Here is a 7,953-nt window from a genome sequence, read left to right on the forward strand (position 1 = left end):
TCCCTAACCCCCATGTTTTCAGGGCCTTAGAGAAAAGACAAGAACGGCAAGGGTAAAAGCATATGTAATAGTATAGAATAGTGGACATGATGTATAGTACAGAGTTAAGGTAATGTATAGAAAATGTTGTAACAGTTACGTACAGTATAGAGTATAGACTTGTGCTTGGCCCTAACGTAAGTTTATCCCTTTTTGTACATATTATGTTTTATGTTTTATGATGCATGATGATGAGAATTAAGCTTGGTGTATAAGTATGACCCAACTGAAGCATTGGATGAGGGCTCCAGTAAGGGGTTTTATGTTTACAGGAACTGTATGGTACCACAGTAGGTATCACTCTCAGAGTGCATGCAGTATATGTAAAGTCCAAGCTTAGTATTGTGAAAAAGTTCAAAATTTTATGGAAATGTTTGATCATGTATGGGATTTATCAGGTACACAGAGTTCAGGATAGGCTTGCTACGGGTCCTGGCAGCCTTAAGCCGATCTGGATCCTAGCGCCGGTAGCGGTTCGGGCCGTTACAGAGGGGTATCGAATTTCGGGCTGTTACACTAAACTTGATCCTAAAGCTTTAAAATATATCTTTTTGGATATTCTCGTCTTTAGAAGGGGTATCAGTGTTACTCTCCAGAACTCAACAAGTATCTGGTCTCAACACATATAGCCTTTTCCGAGCAAATTCATTTTTATCCTGTTATACAAACCACTACTAGTCAAGAGGAGGACAATAAGTGGCTCATCTATAGAATCACATTTAATGGTGGAAACTCCTCAAATGTGCCTTCTGCTGCACCATTTGATGGTGACATTCCTCCTAGTATTTAATCTCCTGTTAAATTATCAGTTATTTAAGTTTATTATCACAGACTAGTACCTAATGATATATGTCCTGCACCAGAATCTTTTTTGTCATCGGATCCACCACCGAGTGATTTTGACCTTCCCATTAATTTTCGTAAAGGTAAATGACAGTGTAAGTCTACCTATTTTGTTGCTAACTTTCTTTCTTATGATCACATATCTCCTTCTTCTATCTCCTTAATTATCTCTCTAGATTTCATTTTTTCACCTAAAACAGTTAAAGAGGCCCTGACCCATTCTGGATGACGTGATGCAATGTTTGAGGAGATTAAGGCTCTAGATGAAAATCATAATTGGAAATTAGATGATTTACCCTCTACCATCAAAGTCAATCCAAATGATTTCGTAGCGAGACTTAAGACCCTTCTGTTGTCCCTTGAGGCAACCCAAGAGGGGGGGTGAATTGGGTTTATAAAAATTTAAAGGCAAAGACAAGGAATTAGAAGAGAATAGGGAAAAGAAAAATCAACACAATGATTTATAGAGGTTCAGCTATCCAAGCCTACGTCCTCTCCTCAAGTCCACCTTGAGAGTTCAACTCCACTATCAAATCTTCTTTGGGTGAAGATCAAAACCCTTACAATCTTAGAGCAAGCCTTTGCTCTTTACAAATCTCCTTTTTCACTCAAGAGCAATACTTTGCTCAATGCCACACTCACAACAATAGAATCTCTCAACAACCTTTACTTACTCAGAAAAGCCAACCAATTACAACTCAAAACAAGCTTTCAAGAAATTAATGCTTTGGCTCAAGGTTTTGAGAGAGAGAGAATGAAAAATGCTATAATCTCAATAAATATTTGCTTAGATGGTTGTTGTTACCCCTTAACATCAAAAGCAAGTTGTATTTATGGTTCTATCATAAATATGGCCGTTGGGGATGCATTAAATGCAAATAGAGCCGTTTATGTTCAGAAATAACCGTTATACCGTGCCCAGAAAAACTCAGGTTTGGCGGCCTAAGCTTAGAGTTCGGCGGCCGAACCATTTGAGGTGAAGAAACTATTCCTTTAAAAAAGAACTTTCGGCGGCCTAAAGTCAGAGTTCGGCGGCCGAACTTGGGTGACTTTCGTCTCTGTTCCTCTCTTTTGGAAGCCGAACTTTAGGCTTCGGAGGCAGACCCAAAACACACTTTCGGCGGCCGAAGGTTAAATGTTCGGCTGCCGAAAGTGTGGGACTTTCGTCTCTGTCCCTCACTTTCGGAAGCCGAAGGTTACACTTTGGGAGCTGGTTGAAAAACCCACTTTCGGCGGCCGAAAGTCAATGTTCGGCGGCCGAACATAGGGGACTTTCGTTTCTGTCCCTGACTTTCGGAAGCCGAAGGTTGTGTTTAGGGGGCACAAAAAATCCTTCTTTAAAACTTTGAAAAATCATAACTTAGGCTACAAAAATCCATTTTTCAATCCTATATTTTTAGAACTTTCATTTTGATGAAAAATAATTTCAAAATCACTTCTTTTGGAAAATTTCATTTTGATCCCTGAAAGTCAAGTACTTAGAAAAATTGGCCATATCTAAAAGAACTTTTAGAAAAGAAAGAACCTTGAGCCATCACAATCAATTACTTGAAATTCACAATGAATAGAATATAACAAAGCATAAACAAAAATAATTTCTTATCCCTTTCTTGTGGTATGCTTCCATATTAGGCACTTTTCACTTTTGTGACAGAAGCAATTTCATTTATTTCAATAGGGGACCTGCAAGCTCAATACAAACACCTTTAAAGATAATTAGTAGCACACCAATTTGTTTATTAATCATCAAAACAAGGATTAGGACATTTAGGTCCAACAATCTCCCCCTTTTTAATGATGACAAACAATTGGTAAACAGTAGGATAATAATCATAAGTGTAGTGTGTGTATTTGAAAAATTTCTCCCCCTTAATGTGCTCCCCCTGTCAAAAATACTTTATGCCATATTTAAAAAGTGAGAAGGCACATAAGGGAGGTTTTGACTCAATGCAATGCTATGAGATGTGATGGATCCTATATGAATGAATGAGTCCCAATAAAAATGCATCTCAAATGAAGGAGCTGTAAATACACACAATATCCACAATCCAAGTGAGAGAAAAATATTTAATCCAAAAGAGTCAAACAAAAAAAGTCAATATCCATAAAAATCATCAAATATGTACATAAGTAATATTATCTCTCCCCCTTTTGACATCATAAAAAAAAATACCACAATATCAAAAGGAAAAGAACAAAAACAACTAGAGAAACAACAAAAAAAAATCACTGAGGAGGCTGAGGAGGTGGCACTCCAGATGACTACTGAAGGAAGTGTAAAATCTGACTCTGCTGCTCGATCATGGTCTGCTGCTGGTCTGTAAGTCGTGCTAACTGCTGCTCCATCTGAGTCTGGCGATCAGACATCTGAGCAACCTGCAACTCCAAGCGACCCATGGCATCATACAGATCAGATGCAGTCCGAGAAGATGTACCCGGCTCGGTGGACCGCCCGGTACTAGTATCGCCTCTGGGAGCTCGCTCTGTCTCAAGGTCAGCAGGAGAAACATCATCTGACTCCTCATTAGAATCATCATGTGGCTGTGCTGCTTCGTGTGCTGCTCTGCGGGCTGCAAAATCTCTCCTAGAATTATAAAATTCATCGCCTCTTCTAACCAGACCCATATGGTGGAGGGTAGCCTCAGTGTAGGGGATGTACTCACTAGACAATGGTAAGGCAGACTCTGTGCCAGGGTCAACCCCTAGGGCTCGGAGAAGAAGAGTAAGATGACGACCAAAAGGAAGACAGCCCCTACTCAGCCTGAGGGAGTCAGCTATAGTGTGAATCATGATATGGGGAAGGTTAAGAGCACGACCCTCTAGCAGGCAGGATACTACAAACATGTCAGAGTAGGTGAGAGCAGTCCTATGACCCGCTCTAGGGAGAACCTCATATGTGACAATGTGGTGAACAACTTTAGGGAGGGTGGTGAGGTCACAGGCCATAAGCCTAGAGGGTGCCTCACGGTCTGCGTCTCCTGTAATGACCCTAGTCTGGTGAAGGGAAGAGACCTCACCAGTGATCCACTTATGAGTGGTAGAGACAACAGCCCCAGAATTGGGGATACCTAGGTGACGAGCAATGATGTCAGGAGTGAGGTAAACTCTCTGACCATTTACAAAACTGACTAGGTGAGGGGGAGTGTGACGGGTGAAGGTGTGTAGGTTTGCATAGAACTCCCTAACAATCCTAGGGTGGGTGTCTGATGGAGTGATAAGAAGGTGCTCCCATCCCTGGACAATGAAGGGCTCTAGGAAACCCTGAGTACGAAAAAGCCGAATGCTGTTGGGATGAACTGTTCTCCCAGGATGAACAAACCTGAGAGAAAAAGGCTGAAAAGCAGGATCACCCTCTCTGACTACAGGAAACTCAAAGGGTGGAGAGGCAGAAGGGTCTGGGGAGGGAGACCTAGGAGGCTGCCTACTAGACTGACCTCTAAAGTATGGGTGTCTACGGGCTGTGGATTTTCTACCCATTTAACCCAAACAACAGCTACAGAGGCATATGAACAAAAAAGAAAAACAAGATTAACTATAAGCAACAAAGCACAAGACAGCCACAAGACTCAGCCCATAAACAAATAACCCAGCTAACATAATAGAAAGAAAAACAAACCAAACAAATAACCCAGCTAACATGTATAATAAAGATAGCAAAAAAAAGGTATATATATACCCAGCTAATCAGAGATCAACAACAAAAAATAGGCAGAGTATATGTATATAACCAGCTACTTGTTGTTCAGCTAACAGAGAGCAACAAAACAGAGAAAAAATAGGCAGTTTAAAAAAAATAAACATAGCTATCAATAACCCAGCTAATCAGTTACTGCAAAAAAAAAGCCTACATTCAAAACCAAAAAAAAATTCTGATGCTTCATAATATGCAGAACTAAAAAAAAATTGTAAACCAAACAAACCAAATAACCCAACCCAGCTAACAACAGCATATATATATAAAAAAATATACTCAGCAGATTCTAAATACCCATATCAACAAAACATAATAAAATCACAACCCTAAAGATCAAATCAACAGAAAAAAAATAAACAAAAATAAAGAAAAATAGAAAGAGAAAAACAAAACTTACCCAAATGAAAAAGTTCGAAATGGGTTCCGTGGGAAGAAACGAAGCTGATTTTTGGTGTTTCAGAAAGAAAAACAGAGTAAAAATGGAAGTTTTTGAGGAAAATGGGGCTCAAAACAGGTGATTTGGGAGAGGGAGACGAAGGGAGCTACGGGGGAGAGAGAGAAAGCTTCGGCGAGAGGGAAAGGACGCGCGAGGAAGATGATGAGCTGTCGCGGGGGGTTTTTAAGGGACGCGCAGTTTTGGCGGCCGAACTAATCTTCGGCGGCCGAAACTGGGCAGATTTAGGAGGCCGAACTTAAACTTCGGCGGCCGAACTTCACAATGTTCGGCGGCCGAAAAAGAGAAAAGAAAAAAGACAGAAAATATCCCGCTTTTCATATTGCCCTTGAAATTGAAGGTTAGGGGGCCGAAAGTGCCTCCGAACCTGGAATTTTTGGGCTTCCCCTCCCCTTTTTTTTTATTTTTTAAGAAAAATTAAAACTATATCAAACAATTTTGACATGCTTTCAAAAAGATACAAAAAAAAAAAAAAAAAAAAAAAACACTCAACAACCACCATCTAGCATTCCCAATTCCCTTTTAATGAAGTTAAATCTTTCTTCATTTAAAGGTTTAGTGAAAATATCAGCTAGTTGGTTGTTTGTATCCACAAACTCAAGAACAACATCACCATTTAACACATGATCACGAATGAAATGATGTCTAATGTCAATATGCTTAGTTCTAGAATGTTGAATGGGATTCTTGGTTAGATTGATTGCACTTGTATTATCACATTTAATAGGAATGTGATCAAGAGATACTTCAAAATCTCTTAATTGTTGTTTAATCCAAAGGATTTGACTACAACAAAGACCCGCCGCCACATATTCGGCTTCGGCGGTTGATAGTGCAACCGAATTTTGTTTCTTGCTACACCAAGAAACAAGAGATTGTCTTAGAAGTTGACAAGTACCCGAGGTACTCTTCCTATCAAGAATGCTTCCGGCAAAGTCGGCATCCGAGTAGGAATATAAACTAAAGGATGAACTTCTAGGATAAGGATTTGACTACAACAAAGACCCGCCGCCACATATTCGGCTTCGGCGGTTGATAGTGCAACCGAATTTTGTTTCTTGCTACACCAAGAAACAAGAGATTGTCCTAGAAGTTGACAAGTACCCGAGGTACTCTTCCTATCAAGAATGCTTCCGGCAAAGTCGGCATCCGAGTAGGAACATAAACTAAAGGATGAACTTCTAGGATACCATAACCCCAAATGCAATGTGCCATGTAAATATCTAAGAATGCGTTTAACGACATGCAAATGAGACTCTTTAGGACATGATTGAAAACGTGCACATAAACATACGGAAAACATGATATCCGGTCTAGATGCGGTGAGATATAAAAGGCTTCCGATCATACCTCTATAGAGCTTTTCATCAATAGGCTTACCCTTTTCATCATTGTCAAGCTTGGTGTTTGTGCTCATTGGAGTTCTACTTGGCTTGCTATTCTCCATTCCAAACCTTTTGATTAGCTCCTTTGTGTATTTGGCTTGGTTGATGAAGATGCCATCCTTAGCTTGTTTGATTTGAAGCCCAAGGAAGAATTTGAGTTCTCCCATCATGCTCATCTCAAACTCACTTTTCATAACTTTTGAAAACTCTTCACACAAACACATATTAGTAGCACCAAATATAATATCATCAACATATATTTGCACTACAAGGATGTCATTTCCATGATTTTTGACAAAAAGAGTTGTATCCACTTTGCCTTTTGAAAAACCATTTTGCAAAAGAAAATTACTTAGTCTTTCATACCAAGCTCTAGGAGCTTGTTTTAAACCATATAAAGCTTTAGACAATTTAAAAACATGATTTGGAAAGTCATGATTTTCAAACCCCGGAGGTTGCTCAACATAAACCTCCTCCTCAATAAAACCATTTAAAAAGGCACTTTTCACATCCATTTGAAAGAGATTAAAATTCATGTATGATGCATATGCAAGCAAGATTCTAATGGCTTCGATTCTAGCTACGGGGGCAAAAGTTTCATCATAGTCTATGCCCTCCTCTTGGTTATAGCCTTTAGCTACCAACCTGGCTTTGTTTCTAATGATATTGCCATCTTCATCAAGCTTATTTCTAAACACCCATTTGGTGCCTATAGTGGGGTGATGTTTTGGTCTAGACACTAAGGTCCAAACCTTGTTCCTTTCAAATTGGTTGAGTTCTTCTTGCATAGCAAGAACCCAACTCTCATCACCAATAGCCTCATCTATAGATTTAGGCTCTATATGAGATATGAATGCAATATTATTACATACATGTCTAAGAGAGGATCTAGTAGTTACCCCTTGTGATGTATCACCAATTATTTGATCCTTGGGGTGATCCTTCTTGTAGGCCCAATCCTTTGGCAAGTCATGTTAGACTCCTTGACTTTGTGTAATTTGCATTTGTTGCTCTTGAAGTCCAACTTCATCTTCCTTTGCCTCTATTGAATCCTCCTTGGGTTGACTTTGATCTCCATGAGGTTGAGGATCTTCAATGGTCAACTCATCAAGGTTACCTACAAGATCATCATCACAAGATACCTCCTTTCTAGGAGCAAAGGGATTAGATTCATCAAAAACAACATGCATTGACTCTTCAACTATCAAGGTTCTTTTATTGAATACTCTATATGATTTACTAGATATAGAGTATCCTAAGAATATACCTTCATCGGTTTTGGAATCAAATTTGCCTAGATTATCCTTATTGTTTAATATGAAGCATTTACAACCAAAAACTCTAAAATAACTAACTCTAGGTTTCCTTCCATTCCAAAGCTCATAAGGAGTTTTATTTAAGAGAGGTCTAATTAAAACTCTATTTGAAACATAACAAGCCGTATTTATGGCTTCCGCCCAAAAATAAGTAGGTAAATTATACTCTCTTAACATAGTCCTCCCTATATCTAAAAGAGTTCTATTTTTTCTTTCAACAAC

The sequence above is a fragment of the Manihot esculenta genome, chromosome 6 (genome assembly GCF_001659605.2).
Source record: "Manihot esculenta cultivar AM560-2 chromosome 6, M.esculenta_v8, whole genome shotgun sequence".
NCBI classification, from domain to species: domain Eukaryota; kingdom Viridiplantae; phylum Streptophyta; class Magnoliopsida; order Malpighiales; family Euphorbiaceae; genus Manihot; species Manihot esculenta.